The sequence below is a fragment of the Staurois parvus genome, unplaced genomic scaffold (assembly GCF_062004578.1).
Source record: "Staurois parvus isolate SC_StPar_1 unplaced genomic scaffold, SC_StPar_1.0 ptg000505l, whole genome shotgun sequence".
Taxonomy (NCBI): domain Eukaryota; kingdom Metazoa; phylum Chordata; class Amphibia; order Anura; family Ranidae; genus Staurois; species Staurois parvus.
The window spans coordinates 3,118,296-3,137,684 of NW_028318301.1; the positions used below are offsets into that span (position 1 = coordinate 3,118,296).

General features: G+C 41.4%; 1 protein-coding gene across 3 annotated transcripts in view; it reads left to right on the forward strand.

Moving 5' to 3' along the window:
* PC (pyruvate carboxylase) overlaps nt 1-19,389 on the forward strand; it is a 1,112,699-nt gene that overhangs the window by 105,343 nt on the left and 987,967 nt on the right. Inside the window, exon 1 of one of the 3 annotated variants that reach the window (XM_089689965.1) lies at nt 8,075-8,131. The exons of the other annotated variants lie outside the window; for them this stretch is intronic. The gene's annotated coding sequence lies outside the window, so the exon portion shown is untranslated. Of the gene's footprint in view, nt 1-8,074; nt 8,132-19,389 lie in introns of those variants that run through there. 3 annotated transcript variants of the gene reach the window in all.

The window sequence follows — 19,389 nt, forward strand, 5'->3', positions numbered from 1 at the left end:
AGCTTTTTTTTTTTTTTGTGCTTAGCTGTGATTTGGTCACAGCTAATCACATGACATGTGCATGTGACCTGCTGTGACCATTCACAGCTAGGCACTAGTATACAATGGATGGCATCATGAATGAAGCCATCCATTGTATACAACTATCATGTGACCTGCTGTGATTGGTCACAGCAGGTCACATGGTACCAGCTACGGGAGCCGGTACTCGGATCTGTCATCGGCCGTGACCGAGGTGCACGGCCCGTGACAGATCCCGCTGCTGCGCCGCTCTGCTGTGCCGCAAACTGCGCATGTGCGGGAGCACGCCAAATGGCGTGCACCCGGAATTTAGGAGCGCATTTCAAGCCGCCAAACAGCTATTGGCCAGGCGGCTAATGGTTAATCAATGGTAGTAATGAGAGGTGGAGATATTCAGTCTCCAGAAAATGAGAGAGCTGTTCATTGGAACAGTTTGCAGGGGGTCAATTTGTCAGATCGCTGGAGACCCAGACTGCTGCTTGTGTGTGAGAGCAGTAATCCCGACTGTCCAGTGTGCTGCTAGCACATTGTATTTTAGCCCTTAGCCCTCTAACAAATACAAAGGCTTTATGTGGGCTTTAACAACAGATTTAAGATAAATGTCAACCCTAACCGAATGGTGTTTAGTTAAGTTTATTAAAGCACTGTATATCAATTTCATCCTTTTTTCATCCTTCCTTTTTTCATCAGTGCTGCTGATCTCTTGCATGCCTTCTCTCATCCGTTTCCCACCTACATGCATACACTCCAACGATGTTTGTATGACACACCTCGGGGCAAATTTCCTGATGGTGACAATAGTGAAACATACCTGTATAATGTTCATTAAAACAGCCACTTAGTCTTTTATTGAATCCATTGCAAGGGTGACACTGCAAAAGCGCAGTTGGGAGATACAGACCCCCTCTTAAATCCCACCTACAGTTGTGTTCAAAATAATAGCAGTCAGACATCACTAACCCGATCAATCACTGTTTTTGGTAGAAATTATATTTCTACATGGCAAAAAAGTTACTAGCAGGTGTAGTAGAGTAATAGAAATCCAACAGACCTAACAGTCATGACATGCATGCTGCTGATTCTGTGTAATTGAATCACTAATTGAAAGGGGCATGTTCAAAATAATAGCAGTGTGGAGTTCTATTAGTGAGGTCCTTCATTCTTTGAAAAAAAGGTGGCAATTATTGCCTTTATTTAAGGAAGGAAGGCAGCAAATGTTGTACATGCTGGTTACAGTGCATTTCTCTCTGAAATTCTGAGGAAAATGGGTTGTTCCAGACATTGTTCAGAAGAACAGCGTACCTTGATTAAAAAGTTGATTGGAGAGGGGAAAACCTATAAAGAAGTGCAGAAAATGATAGGCTGCAAAGCTAAAATGATCGCAAATGCTTTAAAATGGCAACCAAAACCTGAAAGACGTGGAAGAAGCGAAAAACTACCATTCAAATGGATAGAAGAATAGCCAAAATGGCAAGGACTCGGCCAACAAATCAGCTGCAGGAAGATCAAAGAAGGTCTAAAGTTACCTGTGAGTACTGTTGCAATTAGAAGATGCCTATGTGAAGCCAAGCTATCTGCAAGAAGCCCTCGCAAAGTCCCACTGTTGAAAAAAAGACGTGCTGAATAGGTTACAATTTGCCAAAGAGCACATTGACTGGCCTAGAGAGAAATGGCGCAATATTTTGTGGACTGATGAAAGTAAGATTGTTCTTTTTGGGTCTAGTGGCCAGAGACAGTTTGTCAGACGACCCCAAACACTGAATTCAAGCCACAGTACACTGTGAAGACAGTGAAGCATGGTTACGCAAGCATCATGATATGGGGATGTTTCTCATACTATGGTGTTGGGCCTATTTATCGCATACCAGGGATCATGGATCAGTTTGAACACATCAGAATACTTGAAGAGGTCATGCTGCCTTATGCTGAAGAGAAAATGCCCTTGAAATGGGTGTTCCAACAAGACAATGACCCCAAACACACCAGTAAACGTGCAACATCTTGGTTCGAGACCAACAAGATTGACGTTATGGAGTGGCCAGCCCAATCCCCGGATCTTAATCCAATAGAAAACTTGTGGGGTGACATAAAAAATGCAGTTTCTGAGGCAAAACCAAGAAATAGAGAAGAACTGTGGAATGTAGTCCAATCATCCTGGGCTGGAATACCTGGTCACAGGTGCCAGAAGTTGGTTGACTCCATGCAACACAGATGTACAGCAGTTCTCAGAAACAGTGCTTATACAACAAAATATTCATTAAGTGATTCAAAGGAAAGCAAAATCTTCAAACATTTTTCAGTTTATATAGTAAATGTTTGCGTTTGTAAAGAAGAATACAAACACTGCTATTTTTTTTTGAACAGTCTAATATTCACTTTTCAATTTGTTTAGAGGAACAACACAAATCTGATATTTTTCTTCATGTTTTGATTTGGAATAGAATGTGTAGTGTTCCCAATGCATTTGTGTGTATGGAAATAAAAGGTATTAGAAGGATTTTGAGCTTTATTCACTTTTTTCAACACACTACTATTATTTTGAACACAACTGTATGTTGACAGTATTTTTCTTCTGTCAGACTATGTTTGAATGGGTAGATTACCTAAAGAGGATCTTGAAATTGCTGGGGTAGGTCATTTTTTCTTGGAGTGGTTGAAGCAAATGTCTGGATCATCGTGCTTTTCAGTTGTGATGTTTTGCTGCAAGCATTTAAGCTTGTTTTTTTTTTCATGGGGCTGATGTCAGTACAGTTGCTGAGAACACTGGCTGCAAATTGAGGTTGCTGGTGGTACATCCATGTTGTCTCATTGGTCCTGCATTTGACATTGCAATTAATGCCACAGGTTCCCAGAGTGTGCTCCTGCCTCAATCCACAAGTCAGTGGAGGGGCCAAAGAAGCCCAACCATCATCTACCTTGGCATCAGACAACTGTAGGTTTCCAGAGCCTAACCCCTGCTCAGCCTGCAAGGCTCAAAGCCAGAGATCAGCAAATTCCACTGTACAGCCTTCGGTGTGACGTTATACCACCAATTCTACAAGTGGGATCTATTTGTTCCTCCTAGTGTAGTTTGCTTCCCTGATAGTTGGATGCCTAGGATACTATTTTTAGCCCCACAGGCTAACCCCTTGTGTCTAGAATTCCTCTTGGCTGCCTGTCACTATGTTTCTTGTGCTACTGCACTTAGTTTTGTATACACCCAAGTCTCTTTGGAACTTGTTCCTGTTCTAGTGGGAACTTGCTTTTCAGGCAAATTCTGTATCCTCAGGGTAATATTTTGTTTACAAACTTTGTATTGAAAAATTAATAAATCCAAAATCTAGTACACAGTGAATACATTCATAATAATTTCGCAACAAAAAGGAAAATATCAAGAAACAGTGCCAACTGTTGCATCAAGGAGCCATATATACAAAATTCAAAAGCAAATATGAAAAAGATAAGAATACAAAAAAAAGTAAACAGGCACTATCAAATCTCTATAGGGAGATAAAGCGAGTTCACGTGCATACAGAAATTCAAATTAGGTTAACATACCAGAAGGTAACACAGTAAGAGGTAGATCAAGTATCAAAATGGCTACTATTGGATACCTGAATGAGAATATTTTGCTAAAGGTAGACAATATAAAAACCATGGATCCCATTTTGCATGAAAATGTTTTTTTTTTTTTTGAATTGTATGAAAAATATTTTCCATCAGCATTATTGCCTCCATTCTACAAATAATTTGTGGAAAGGGTACAGATAATGACTTCCATTTTTATGCTCTAACCCAGAGCATAGCAACACATAGAGTGTGTATTCATCTCTCGAAGAGCCATGGAAGATCAGGGATAGTTGAAAATAACAAACATTGGGTCCAGGTTAAAGTGATTTTTTTGCTAGCATGTAGATGCAAGGTCAAAAAGATCTGCCCAAATCAGGACAACCCTTTAAATGACCAAGACAAATGTAAAACTCACCCAACTTGAGAAACCACGGAAACAGTGAGATGGGATGAGAATAAATGGTTGATAATTTGAGTGGAGTATATTATCACCTAGTAAACAATTTGTGTGCTATCCTGGACCATCAACGACCAGGTATGTTTCCTCAGCTTTGTCTATATATAGTATGCTCACCAAGCTCCTTCTCCCATTTAACTATGAAAGGGAGCTTAGAGGAGATGGTATTGGAGGCTAGAGTCTGATATAAGGACAAAATCAGACCCTTCTCTCAAGGACGTTTTTGACATAAATCTTCTTACATAATATAGATGTCAGAAGGAGAGTGTGCGTAATGTGTGATATAAAACAGTTATAGTTGTAAATAATGGTACAATTCAGGGGGGGGGGGGGGATAGATTTCAGTTGTTGTAACAGAGACAAGGAAACAAACGAAGAACTATCTTGGAGAGGTGAAAGGTTAGTTATTGCTTGGGACAACCACCAATAAAAGCCATTAAGCCTTGAAAATGCCATTATAAATTTTGTATCTCCCAAAATGGAGGACCATAAAGGGATTTTAGAACTCAAATCATATTTATCTTTATAGACAGCCAAAGTTTAACTGATTGACCTACTAATTAATTGCATTTCATTCATTCCTGTACCAAAGGTCCAGTAGACAATGGCAAACAGGGTAAATAATCATATGTCGAAATGCAATTACTTTCAAATGGAAGCCATTGTCTCTCAAATCAGGTATTTTCCATTGTTTCAGTTACGCTAGTCAAGAAGCCAAATCTGTGATATAAAATAGATCTGTAATATCTCTGGGGGTTTGTTCTGCAATACAAATCTATATCCAATTAGATCTGAGTTAGGTAGGGTCTAGAGCATGGATGTCAAACTCCATTTCATCCTGAGCCGTATCCACATTATCAGAGCCCTAATTTAATTGCTATAGCCAGTGTCCTAGTCACCTAAGCAAAGAGCAGGTGTGAAGGACACCCCTGTCTAGTACCCTGTCCAAGAGAGAAGAACCTTGAGTTGCAAGCAAATGTGTGTTGTGGGATGGGCATATGATGTTTCAAATTTCAAAACCATGAAAAATTCCCCCTGAAAACCATAGCACTGTAAAAACAAAGAAAGGTAATGCCATGTAACACATTAAATGCTTTAGTAATGTCTAAACTCATTAGCAAATTGTGTTATGGCGGTGGAAATTTGTGGCTGCCATCATCCCTCAAATTAGTACAAAGAAAGAAACTTGGATTCCCCATAAACGATGGGGCAGCACTGAAATGAGCCAATATATCGAAGACAAAACATTTTTTTTTTACATTTTGAATAGCTTACTTTTTTTTAAATCTTAAAAACAGTTCTACAAACATATTATGAACAGGAGCCAGGCGCTGTGTAGTTTTGTGATAAAAGTAATACACCTTACATGGCGGTGTACCTTTAATAATTCATATGGTAAAAAATAGATAACCAGCCTGTGGCTTTAAGAAGCCAGGTTCCAAGATGGATGGCCTGTCTGCTCAGAGGGAAGCAGTGGAGAGTGGAATGCCTGTCAGTGCAGGGACCACTTGTATCTGACATCCCGGGTGACGTCACCATGATGTGGAGAGACGGAGGGGGGGGGGGAACTCTTGCTGGAGCTGCAGCTTTAGAAGGGAGAGGCCAGTTGCCCGGACAACAGACTTGATAAAGCGCATTTGTGTGAAACATGTTGACCCAGCAACCGGTCTCTTCCTTCTAAAGCTGCGGCTCCAGTGAGAGTGTCCCCCCCCCTCTGTCTCTCCACATCATGGTGACGTCACCTGGGACGTCGGGTACACATGGTCCCTGCACTGACAGGCATTCCACTCTCCATGGCTTCCCTCTGAGCGGACACCTGGCTCCTGTTCATACTTTCCACAAACCGATGTATTTTTACCATGGCAGCAGTGAGTTTTTTTTCCCCAACTAATCACAGTTGATATATACCATTCACTTATTTCTTTTGGGACACTTCTGTGCACTTTTATCCAGACCGTTCTACAAACATATTAGCAGTCATAGTTACATATATGTTTCAAATAATTAATAGTCAAGCATCCAATGCATTTCAAGAATTAAGCTTCCCTTCTTCAGGGATGCAGCTGATGATTATAAATATGTTCTATGATGTAAAAATAGTGTACATTAACATCTTCAATACAGTTTGGAGAAAAATATGCTATTCGAATATTTAATTTAACAACCCTCTCTGCTACTTAACTGACCAGATCAACATCCCAGGAGCTTAATTGACTTGATGCTATACTCTGATTAAAAAGTGTTCTTTCATTTTATTTTTTTTTTGAGCAGTGTATATGACTGAGATCCCACTGACACAATTATGCGGCATGGTTGCCACTAACAGCTGTTATTACTGTTTGTTCTTCCCACTAAGTAGTTCCTCCACTGACAGTCAACACCTGGGCATTATTTTTACATCCACAGACTGCCAGCACCGAGGCGGTTTTCTTCCCACTAACCACCAGTCCAGATGTTCCCTGATCTCAGACAGCAATTTTTCCCAGCATCAACAGCATTTTATACCTCCCTGCCCTCATTGTTGGGGCATTTTATTTTCTCCCTGGCCACCGATGACCAGTAGCATAAAATGCACTATGTCTCTATGCACTATGTCTCTATCTCTTGACCACTGCACTTTATAACATCTGCTGAATGTTATTTTGCCCCCATCCCTGCACTCTTGTATGTTTCTTACATCTGGCTGCTGTACCCTAATGAGACTGTACCTTACATATTCCTCACCAAGACATTTATTATCCCACCAGTTTTTTGGCTGCTAAACAGTACCTAATTGTTTTAATGACCTTGACCTTTTAAGATGGGCTCATAGAAATGTTTTTCTCTCTATCTATATTAAATGCATAAAAAAGCATATGTGATGTTTGTTTACTGTTTTACATGATTCTTTGTGCTGCTGATGTTTGTGCAAGGAGATGTTTGTTTGTGCACTTGTGGCACAGTAATTGGACATTTGTGGGTACAAAGACTGCAGTACATGTGTGGGTTATACTGCAAGTAGGCACAGACCCGGTTTAAAGCTAGGTTCACACCTATGCAGGTTGCGTTTGAACCGTTTCTGCATTGCGTTTTTGTGTTTTTAATGTGTTTTTGCAATGTTTTTAATGCGTTTTGCGTTTTTCACTTTTTAAAATATTTCTTGTTGCTAGGCAGATTTAAAATGTCTCAAAAATGCAGCACATGCTTTTCTGCAGCATTTCCATTTTATTCTAAAGAACCAAAAACGCAACTTTTTGAATTCAAAAAAGTTCCTGACCCATTCCAAAGAACGCATTGGGTGAAAACGCGCAGATGTGAACACGTCCCATAAGAAATCATGTTAAGTGGACTGCACTGCGATTCTGCAAAATGCTGTGGAAAATGCATAGGTGTGAAACTAGGCTAACAAGGCCCCTTTAAGCCATGCCCAATATTCAGCTCCATGCTCAATGTTTTCTACAATATGTGTGCCACATGTCAAATACAACCCCCCCCAACACACACACACACACACACACACACACACACACACACACACACACTTGGCCTTTATCATGTTCAAAAGTTAACAGGTATGGTTGAGCAACAATTCATACTGCTGACAAGTTTCACTAGATTCACTGGGTTCATTAGTTCTCAGGGCCCATCCGCAGGTTGTTTTCCAGATCTTATCAGAGAATCATTTGTGAGTTTTATGTGTGTGTTTTAAAATGAGACTATTTTGCATAGCAGTGCAAGTATTTGCAAGTTTGAAAGGCAAGGCCTGTTTGTAATACTTGAACTGGGATACAATACTGTAATGTGAAAGTATCATGAAACAAAGACTACCGTAAATCTTTTATAGTCAGTGATTGACTAGAATATCGACTTTGTTTTCCAGATTTGGGAATCATTGTTAATGACAACTGTAATAATAAAATAAAATTCTGATTGTTTTACTGAGATTACACTTTGCTGGGAATTTAAAGAACATTTAGGCAGTCTGTATCACATGAATTTTTGCCCTGGATTACTTTGTTAGGTAATAAAGGGGAGTGACTGAGCCTGCTTTCTTCTTTCTGCAAATCCTGTAGTTTAGAGAAGGACACACACAAGCATACTTCTGGTCAGCTGTGCAGTATTAAGGTAAGAATTCTAGGCCAGGCATTGTCCAAAATGATTTAAAATAGTGTTCTTCAACAATGCAAAGTGTTAAGGGTATGTTCAAAACAAGAATTTTACAGAACACATTAATACTTTTTTTGCCGTCTGTTTTGTCAGATGCAGCTGGCTAGTGAATAAACAAAGGCTTCTTTATCTTTCTCAGCTGCGAGGATTTTCATTCTTTGCCTTGAGTATTTTAATGTAGTTTCACAGGGTCTTTTTTTATTACATTAGCAATACTGTATTTTCTGTCTGGTTCCAGGAATCTTTGACCAGTGTAATGTGTTGCTTAAGTTCATGCTGAACCAGGAAGTGTGAGTAAATTATTGGATTGTCATAAAGTTATGATGTACTTTTTCCCTCTCCAACTAAAAATTTAAATATACGATTTGAGATGCATGCCATATGCATGGCCTAGCATCTCAGGGCTTCAGTTTTTCAACCATATTTTGCTGATGTACTCCAGTATAGCAGTTCCTGCTCATGATGCAGGAGTGCTATTCCTAAGCACACTCCCTGTAGGCTCTTGGTGTTCTTCCCATATAGAAAGTCTAGGGTACCAAAAAAAAAGTCAGTGCTGAGAAAATACTCACAACCTTATAAGTTTAAATGCGATTGTGTTAGCCACTTGCCCTCTGGAAGATTTTACCCCTTTAGGCCCTTTTTTTGCTATTTGGCAATGCATTACTTTAACAATTGCGCGGTCATGCAACACAGTATCCAAATTAAATTTCTATAATTTTTTTCACACAAATAGTGATTTCTTTTGGTGGTATTTGATCACCACTTGAGTTTTGTATTTTTTATTATATAAACGAAAAAAGTTTGGAAAAAAAAACACCAATATTTTTTACTTTCTGCTATAAAATATATCCAATAAAAAAGTAAAAATAAAAAAAAAAAAAATTTCTTCATAAATTTAGTCTAAAATGTATTCTGCTACATATTTTTGGTAAAAAAAAAATCTCAAGTGTATACTGATTGATTAGTGCAAAAGTTATAGCGTCTACAAACCATGGTATATATACTGGAATTTGTGTTTATTTTTTTAATACTAGTAATGGCAGCAATCAGCGACTTATAGTGTGACTGTGATAGTACGCTGATCAATTTGACACTGACACTTTGTGGGAATCAGTAAAACTAATACAATGATCATTGCTAATAATATACACTGACACTGTAGTAATGACACTGGCTGGGAAGTGGTTAACATCTAGTGGCAATCAGAGGGTTAACTATGTGCCTAACAGTGATTTGTGTGTGTACTATGTTCTGCTTTTACTAAAGATGACCCTTTTTTTATTCCCTGCTTTGCAGGGAAAAAAATAGCTTATCCCTGCTGTCAGAACAAAGCTCTGTGGTGTTATATGCACAGAGCTCTGTCCTGTCCTCTGTTTTGACAATCAGTGATTCCCGGCTGTCAATCATTGGCCAGGACCTGCTGATCGGCATGTGCTGTGTGTAAGCACAAGCGGGGGCAGCGGGCGCGTGCTGCGTACCCGGAACAGCCGGATTACGTACTAGGTAGGAGAGCTACTTTGCCGTCGAAAATCTAACCAATGTGGTCTGCTAGTGGTTAAGGAAGCAGAGAGAGGGGGTTGCATAGCACAAGCTGTAGGAGGTACTCATTCTGACGTCTTTTACTCTTTGGATTCTGGCTGTAGTAGATTACCTAGGTTTCAGTGTTGGCTGGACTTCTTAGGAACTAGCTGAGTGATTTATTGGAATTTGTTTTTTAATGATTGTAGCACAGTTGATGTCGCATATGTGGCATTTGTACCTGCTAAAGGAAAAACTTTCATAGCTTGAGGGCCTGTTCATGACACACATTTAACACAGATTGTGTTAAGGCAGCAATGGAGTGCTTTTGTTGCTGTGCTTTGCTCTGCTGTGTCTTTCATTTTGAATGTCCCCCTGATGCACATACACCATGTGCCATAATGCACAGATTTGAAAACTAGGGGCTGATACATTGGAACCTACGTTGCTGTGTGAATGCGTTGCATTCATTTGGGCTGCAATAATGTTACACATGTTGATTCATCACAACAGTGTGAATCTGGCCTAGAGGAGATCTGTCATAAGAAGAGTATGAATTCTGCTATTGCTGACTTCTCCTTTTGAAAATGTTAATCTTTTATAAGATACTCAGATGCTTTCTCCCGTCCTTTTGCAATGAGGACTTCTCTAAAGGATGATCTACACTTGGGTTGCTGCATACTCTTCCATGGCTATGCTTACACTATTTGCTTACCAAAAGGGAGCCACCACAAACACTCAGGCAGACATTTACACTCAATCTCATAGTGACATGTCCTCCCTTGCACTGGCGCAGGACCCAGATTTAACACCGTTCTCTGCATTTGATTCTAGCTTTGTCTCAGGCAAGCAAACAAAAGTGGCCTGCCTGACTAAGGCAGATTTTTCCCAAATCATCTTTCAGGACAACACCTGGAGAGAGTGTGTAGCTCCACCCCTTTTCCCAATAAACACTATGGTCTCAATCTTTAAAATCGGGAAATTTCCACCATGGGCTTAATTGTAGTGTTTTCTCTGTCATGGCGGAAGTACTGCAGGGAACCAGGGGTGTGCTATGCTTTCTCCAGGTGCGGGGGGAAGATTTTGGGATGTACCTGTTCATTGTTGTCTTTTCTTTTGGGGCAGTCCCAGCATCCCCCCAGATGGGAGGGGGGTGTTCCAGAGTCCTTTCCATCTTCCTAGCCCAGCAAGGGTATGGGGTCACCTGAAATTCTGCCTCTGTGACTCAGGGAACGGAGCTGGGGACCGCTACAGGCATAGCGCTTCCAGGTAATCCCGTTTGCAGCAGGTCCCGGTGGCGGGTGATTTCACTTCCTGAAGAGGCGGGATTTAGGGCACAGGCGGCTTCCAGTTCCCGCCGCTGCAATATAAGAGGAAGGGGGGAACCCCCAGCTGGTGTACACTTTTGGTCCTCGCAGCGGCGAGGAGACTGGGAAGTTTTTAAAAGGCAGCCTGGATACCGCTCTGCCCTCTGCAATCATGGAGTTAGTGGAACCAGCGGCAGCAGGAGCCACAAGCACCAGCCAGGCCCAGGTAAGACAGGGGCAAGGGCTCTGATTATTTTTACTCTTTGGGTGTATTTCCCTCCTTCCAGAGCTTTGGGGGGAGACTGCACTACACACCTAAGGTTACCTCTCTGGGGAGTGTAGTAGGCTGGCCGGTAGATGAGCTGGTGGTGATTGGATGGGTTTTTTTCTGCTGTATTTTTTAGGGGGCTTTTCTTTAATGGCTTCTTTTGTCTGTCAGTTTATTTTTTGAGAAAAGCAGATGCTCTCTTCCTCCACCCAAGACGAAATGTGCCTCATGTAAAACCACTCTACGGGAGTCCTGGTCTAAGCCTTTGTGCAAAGCTTGTGTTGCTTTTTTATTTAAGCAGAAATCCTCTTCACAGTGCAGTGAGCTTTTCTCTTTTTTTAAAGGAGATGGCAGGGACCTTTCAGTCCTTCTGCTTTTTCCTCGACAAGTATCCTGCACAGCAATCCAGCAGCCAGCCTACTAGGCCATCCAGTCCTCTGCCGTCCACCTCAGCTTTTAGGGAAGTTTCTGACTTGAGGAAGAGAGAGGGGATATGTTTTACTCTCTGCAGGGCTCAGATAAGGAGGATGAAGAGAAGAGGTTGTCTAGATACAAATTGTCCCTACAAGATGTGGATATTTGTTGAAAACAATTTATGATACCTTGCACATTCAGGAGCATAAGGTCCAGTTATCATTGCACGATAAGATGCATCAGGGCCTGGGTGAGGTTAAACGACTGGTGTTTCCAGTACACAAAGTGCTTTCAGAGGCTGTCAGGAGGGAATGGAAAGACCCAGAGAGGGCTCTTTTTTTTTTTTCCCTCTAAATCACTTAAAAGAAAAATTCCCTTTGAAGAGGATGAATTTCAGGTCTGGAACAAAAAGCCTAAATTAGATGCGTTTTTTTTTTTCAAGTTTCAAGACATGTAGATCTGGCGTTTTCAGGACATGGACATTTTAAAGTATGCTATGGATAAAAGAGATTCTCTATTAAAAAAGGTGTAGGATTCTACTCTAACCTCAAGCCCGCTATGGCTTCAACTTGCCAGAAACTTGGAGAACTGGTTAGAACAATTAAAAGAACATATAGAGGTTGGAACACCTTGTGAGGAGCTTTTGGAGGCTTTCGAAATCCTTTTTAAAGCAGTGGGTTATATGGCAGATGCATCGGGAAAAATCAAATTTGGTTCCTGCACAAGTCATAAAGTTTGTGGACTACACCATTGATTCAGTGCAGAGAGGAATTTTTCTTCTAGCTGAAAAAATTGTGAAGATTCAGGAAGTGGTAAAACAAGTGCAGACAAGCATGTCGATTACAGTTCAGACTGCTATGTCAACATTGGGTCTCCTCACAGCCTCTGTTCCGGCAGTCCAATGGGCATGTCTCCACTTAAGGGATCTTCAAAAAAACATCTTGCAGAATTGGAGTCAGTGGGAGTCTCTGGAAAAACCCATCACACTTTCCCCGTGTGTCAAGAGGAAGATGTGGTGGTGGGGGGGATAAAACATATCACATGGGAGGCTTGCTATGATCTTTCCCAGTCATAAGGAGACCAACATCAGTTCTTGGGGCTGGGGAGCTCATCTCGAGGGTCAAGTTGCCAAGGGTTTCCTGGTCACAGCAAGAAGCCAGGAGATCCTCCAACTGGAGGGAATTGAAGGCTGTCCTGTTAGGGCTTCTGTCCTTTCAAGAGATTATAAAGGGCCAACATGTTCAGATTCTATCAGACAATGCAACCGCAGTAGCCTATGTCTCAAAGCAGGGAGGCACCAGAAGAAAAACTCTTCTGGCCTTGGCTTTTCAAATTCTGGGGTGGCACAGCACAATTTGTAATCTCTAATGGCAATCCACTTGAAGGGAAGTCTGAATCAAATGGCAGATTTTCTGAGCAGAAAGAGGATATTGGAGTCAGAATGGAGCCAGAACACCAAGATTTGTCATAAGATCACTTGCAAATGGGGAACTGCACAGGTGGACCTGTTTGTGAATCAATCAAATGCAAAGGTACCAACTTATTTTTCCCTCAGCAGAGAAGAGCAAGCAGAAGGCCTAGATTCTTTGGCCCAGGCTTGGACCCTCCATTTGTATTACACTTTTCCCCCTTTTCAGTTGATTCCTCTAGTCTGCGTTTTCCTCTAGGAAAACGCAGATCTGATTCTGGTTGTCACCTTTTGTCCCAAGAGCATGGTTCTCAACTCTTCTACGCTTAGCAGCAGAACCTCCTTGGATGTTACCCTTAAAGATTTTCTGATGTAGGGACCTCTTTGTCATCTGCTGAAGCAGGCAGTTTGGTTACTGAGAAGGAAGTCCTAAGGAATAAGGATTTGTCGGTAAGTTAATTTCTACTTTGTTGAACAGCAGGAAAAAGGTGACAGGAGCTATATTTCTTAAAAATGTTTAGATTCCTGGTGTTCGTCTAAAGGTTTTCAGCCGCAAAGTGTGGTTTCTGCCTTTGAATTTCTTCATGATGAAGTGGAGAAAGGATTGGCAATTAGTACCCTGAAGGCACAGGTGGCAGCATTATCAGTTTTTCTAGATAGGTCCCTTTCCAGGGATCCATTAAAAGTAAGTTTTTTTTTAAGGCTCTGTTCAGATAATGGCCAGTGCCTTTAAGGTGTTTTCTTAAATGGGATTTGTCAGTGGTTCTACAGGGTCTGACTAAAAGACCATTTGAACCATTGGAGGATGCTTCAATCAAGGATTGGACTTTTAAAACAGTTTTGCTAATAGCAGTGACTTTAGCTTGCTGAGTTAGCGAGCTCCAGGATTTTTCAATTGCTGAATCTTTTTTGATGATTTTTCAGGATCGTATCATTTTGAGAACGGATCCAGGGTTTTTACCTTAAGTTTCATTCTCTTTTCACCAGTCTCAAGAGATAGTTCTCCCTACTTTTTGCCCATCCCCATCTTGTCCTAAGGAACACATTTTTCATACCTAGGATGCAAAAAGATGCTTATTGCAGTATTTGAAATTCACAAAAGACTTTATGCAGGGAAATAAGGGGGGTGGCTTCTTTCAAAAGTGCTATAGGAAGATGGCTTAGATTGGCCATTAAGAAGTCTTATGTGGCCTCTGGCATGGAGGCACCAGCAGGTATTGTGGCTCATTCAACCAGGGCAGTGACTACATCCTGGGCAGTACAGGCTGGTGCTTCTCTGGAGCAGATCTGCAAAGCAGCTACTTGGACATGTTATTTTGCTTTCATTCAGCATTATAGGATGGATTTGCTTTCAGCCACAGAGCAATCTTTTGGCAGGAAGATCTGCAAGCAGTGGTCTCATCCTACAGCAAGTACTCACATATTCTCTCTAGGTGCTGTCCCGAAAGACGATTTGGGAAAACCTTCGTAAACTTGCCGGTAACGGTATTTCTAGGAGTCTTTCAGGACAGCAGCTATTACCTTCCCTTATTTATTGTTTGATGTTATGTTGTTTGTTTTGTTTTTCAGCATGGAGGCAATTGGCATTTAACTGCCTCCTGCCCGCCATATAAGGAAATGACAAGCGCAAAGTGGTTCTCTTGTTTTGGGAGGACGTCCTATGATGTCCTCCCACTCTAACCGCGTTGCGCACCCCCTGGGACACAGCGGATCACCGATCAGCGGAAAGAGCCTATGACTTTGGGTCTGTCATGTGATCAGCTGTGTCAACTTCCAAAAATCTGCTCTCCAGCCTTCTCTTTGCCTGGAACACTCGGGTTTGATTGAAGACCGACACATCCCAAGCAAAAGTCTTCCTCTCAGAGAAGAAACTGCTCTCTCTCAGAACTCACATTTGGGACTAAATCAGAGAAACCCCTCTGAGATTCTTATGGTGGCTTCATTTGAAGCTGTTCCATTCACCCAAATTCATTTGAGAGCTCTTTTTGAAGTTGTAAATGATCAAGGTTTTTTACCTTCATGCATTCTTTCAGGGGATGCTCCCTCCTCATTGGCTATTGGCTCCTACTGCTGTCAATCATAGCCAGTCAGCCAATGAGGAGAGAGATGTGATGGGGCCAAGCCGCAGCTGTGTGTGTGGATGGACACTCAGAGCAGCAGCTCGGGAGAAAGCTTGCTCGGGTGTCCTCGTAGCAAGCTGCTTGCTATGGGGGCACTCGGCAGGAGGGAGGGTCCAAGAGTGCCTGCAGGGGACCCAAGAAGAGGAGGATCAGGATTGATCTGTGTAAAACCACTGCACGGAGCATTTAACATTACATCTTATTTGTATTGAACAAGCAGACTCCTTCTCTTGACCTACCAAAGAAAATAATTTCCTGCACTGGACCCTCTTTCTGCAAGTACACCTGATTAATGAGAAATCAAATTACACTGTGGTCTAGATCAACCGACAAAAGGGCACCAGGAGTCATGCAGCCTTGAAGGAAACAGAGATCTCTTCTGACCAAATCTTACAAGTGGACATTTGGAAAATAGATTCTCAGCCATCATCTCCTGGATTGGGCTCTTTACCCCAACATCGTCAAGGTCACATGTCCGTGACCAGTGTGAATTGTGTTCTCCACACAATAGGGCAAGAGAAAAAACTGGATATTCTCTTTGCACCAAACAGGCCCAAAAGTACATGCTACATCAACATACTTGTGCTACTAGGAGGCAACCCTTTGGCATCTTCCCAACAGGCCAGGCCTGTTGTCTCAGTGCCCTTCATTACATTCTGCTTCAAAGTCATTGGTTTTATCAGCATGACCATTGAAGTCCAGGTCTTAAAGGACAGAGGGGTCTCTGATTCTGTGATTTCTGCTTTGCTTAATGCAAGAAAAGCCACTTCCAGAAAGATCTATTATACCTGGCAATCCCTCTTTGTTGTTAATACAAGCACTTTAATCCCAGAGATTAATCTGTGCCTTGCATTCTGGACTTCCTACAGTCAGAACATGGTATTAAGCACTATGAAAGGATGGGTGGCCTCGCTCTTCTTTATTTAAACCTTCATTCAAGTTATATCTTTGATTCTGCTCATGGTGTGGGATAAGGTTATAATGTGGATCCTATGGAGTGTCCTCAAAAGTTTGCCAGTGTCCAGTCACCTGAGGGTACCAGCCTATAAACCAGGCTCTACAAATGCTCAGCCTTCTTTTTACGTACACTTTTTAATGTATCCTTCTCATACAGCTTTTGCAACATACAGTTGTCTTTGCAAGATCCATTTGCGTGTACTGCTTTCTTGCCCATTCAAGACAACGTGACAGTATCTTTGTAAAAGCTTCCTCCCGACATAGTTATTCTCTCCTCTTTAGCCTTCATTTGCCTTTTTAGAGCTCCTTTTACACTTCTGCCTCTGTCAAAGCTGGGAACAGTATGCTTCCAGGTATGAGGGAGCATGTAGACACCTCCCAAGTGACAGTGCTGTGGTCTAGCTGTGATCTAGATAATTGCTAGATCTGGGAAGTATCCAGTGACTTGGGTAGTGATGTCACTGCTCCCCTTAGCATCCAATACCAGCCAAAGCTATGGATTATAGTGCCAGCAGCAAGGGAGGAAATATCGCCGAGGGTGTGCTGGCAAAGGGAGTATAACTGTGTAGAGAAGGCTCCTTAAAAAGACACTGGCTTTTTTTGCCCTGCATAGGCAAGGTCCTCATTCAATTCAACTGAAGCCTTTTATATATATTTCTTATCTGAGGGCCCATTCATACCAATGCATACTTGCACAGCATATTGCTACTCTGTAGTCTCAAGAAATGAGCGGACAAAATCATAATTGAATTCACTTGCTCACCAGCACCAATCGTAGCTCTCAGATGTGTAAATTTATAACAGAAGTCAAAAGTTGGACTGATAAGCATGTGACAAGTGTGCAAGAGATTGTTTCTGCAAACTTTATTTTACCACACACACAGTACTTGTGTATTCTAGATATGGATAGATGCATCTACATATTTTTTCTATGAATTGTTTTGGCAGTGTATGCAGTTCCTTTTTTACAGGATGAACTGGTTTAGATTGCATAATATCCTGTATAGTGTTGGCAATGTTCTCATGTTCACAGTGTGCATTTTTAATATACTCAGCTTTGTTTTTACACTTTCACTTTTATTACACTATAATTTGCTAGTGGTCTGCTTCTGCATAATATTCTTCAATGTAAAATTGCAAAGTCTTTACATATATGATTATCAGTACTTAATATCAAAAGATTCCAAGAATCTGGAGAAATCGCTGTGCACAAGAAAAGGCTGAAACACAATACTATGAAAAAATGGCAAAAATCACATAAAAGTAAACTGAAAAATTAAGCCCCTGGCAAAACAATCAGATAAATTGTGTACAAGTAAACATAAATAAATTGCCATGCTAAAACATCACTAAATACAAATGTGTACATATAAACAACAATGAAAGAATACGTGTGTAGAAAACACCATCAGGATAAAATCCCAAATCTAGTGGAGAAAAAGTAACTGAGAATGAGTTGTCCTTGTCCTTGGGGGCAGAAGAAAAAGGAGGGACATCTGCTGGGAAACAAACTCGGACCTCTGGATTAATGATACCTTCCAATTTGTTCTTCCCACCACTTTTTTTTTTTTTTTTTGCAGTCTTCTAGTCAGTCTTTTGTCTTCATGGGTAGCTTCTCTTCTCCAGTGATGGTGGTGGGGTCCTTCAATATCCACTTTTGCGTTTTCAGAAATTCAAAAGCGGAGTTTTTTTTGAATTTCTGAAAATTCACATCCTTAGATCATAGGGGTTCATGCTGGGACTTGCAGTCCGTCAATTATTTTTTTTAGGGGGCTTCACATCCTTAGATCTCGGGGGTTAATGCTGGGACTTGTAATCCTTCACTAGTTGGATATTAAGGGGTTATGTCCTCAGCTCTGGGGGGTTCATGCTGGGACTTGCCTACTCTGCTTTCGCTTTAGTTCCTGGAGGCCCTGATGGTCTAACTTCTTTCCTAGGGGCCATGCATGGCCACATTCCCCCCCCCCCCCAACCTTTGTGATCATGTAAAACCCTAGATTATGTTCCTGGATCCATTGCTCTGCCACCACTGGCTCCAGTCTAGATTGGGGGGGGGTGCTTTAACCTCCCTGGCGGTATTCCCGAGTGTAGCTCGGGGTAAAGTTTCAGTACCACAAGCGGTAACCCCGAGCTACACTCGGGAATACCATGCGGTGCTGCTCCGGGATCCCTTGATCACTTATCTTGTCCTGCGCTCCCGCGATGTTCCTCCTGCAGTGGGACACGGCGTCCCACACGGCAATGTAATACGGCGTATGCCGGCATCTGTCATCTGGGTTCCGACCTCTGCGAGTGTCAGGATGTATGGGGATGGAACGGCGGGAAATTTGAAAATGACAAAAAGCTACATTCACTAAAATCACATAGTAAAACATTACTGTATCAAACCATTTCACATACATTTTGTCCTGTGCCCTGCCTGCATTTTTACTGTTCTTTCTGCCTGGAAACTGAGAAATGTCCATGGCGTCCAAAAAGTGTCCCTTTAGGTCAAAAGCGGTTTTAGACCAACTAGAGAACAGCGATAGTAAATCAGAACCACTTGCAGAATTGAGTGATAATGATTCATGGGGGAATTCCTCATCAGATACTGAAAACAATTTTGCGACTTTGCTCAGTGATGTGCGAACTTGGCGCTATATTTCAAATTTCAGTGTTTTTGGTTTGATTATATTATTGAATTAAATTTATTATTATTATATTATTATTTTTTATGATTATTTATTAAATTATAATTTATGATTTCGTGTTTCAAGTTTTATCCTACCCAGGATGTTTACTAGACTCTTGTTCGGACAGATTTCATTGAGTTATTCCTAAAAATTACAGGCCTACAATAAAAAAAAAAACATATTTCCATGCAAAAAAATTTACCGCTTTGAGCACAGAAATATGGACATAATCAGACCACTAGGGAGGTTAAGTCTTGCTTAGGCCAGCAAAAAAAAAGGACAGATTAGAAGATTTGCAAATTGTTGCATTCTGTTTTTGTGTAGATTTTATTGAGCGTCCCCGTTCCCCATACTAGCTGTGTGTATTTAAAAACAGCGCAATTCAGCCTCATCCCCATATTGCCCATTGTGGGGCAATCTGTCTCTATTAACCACTTGCACTCCTGAGGATTTAACCCCCTAATGACCAGGCTTCTTTTTGCTACTCGGCGCTGCACTAAGTCAACTGATAATTGCGCGGTCATGCAATGCTGCACCCAAACTAAATTTACG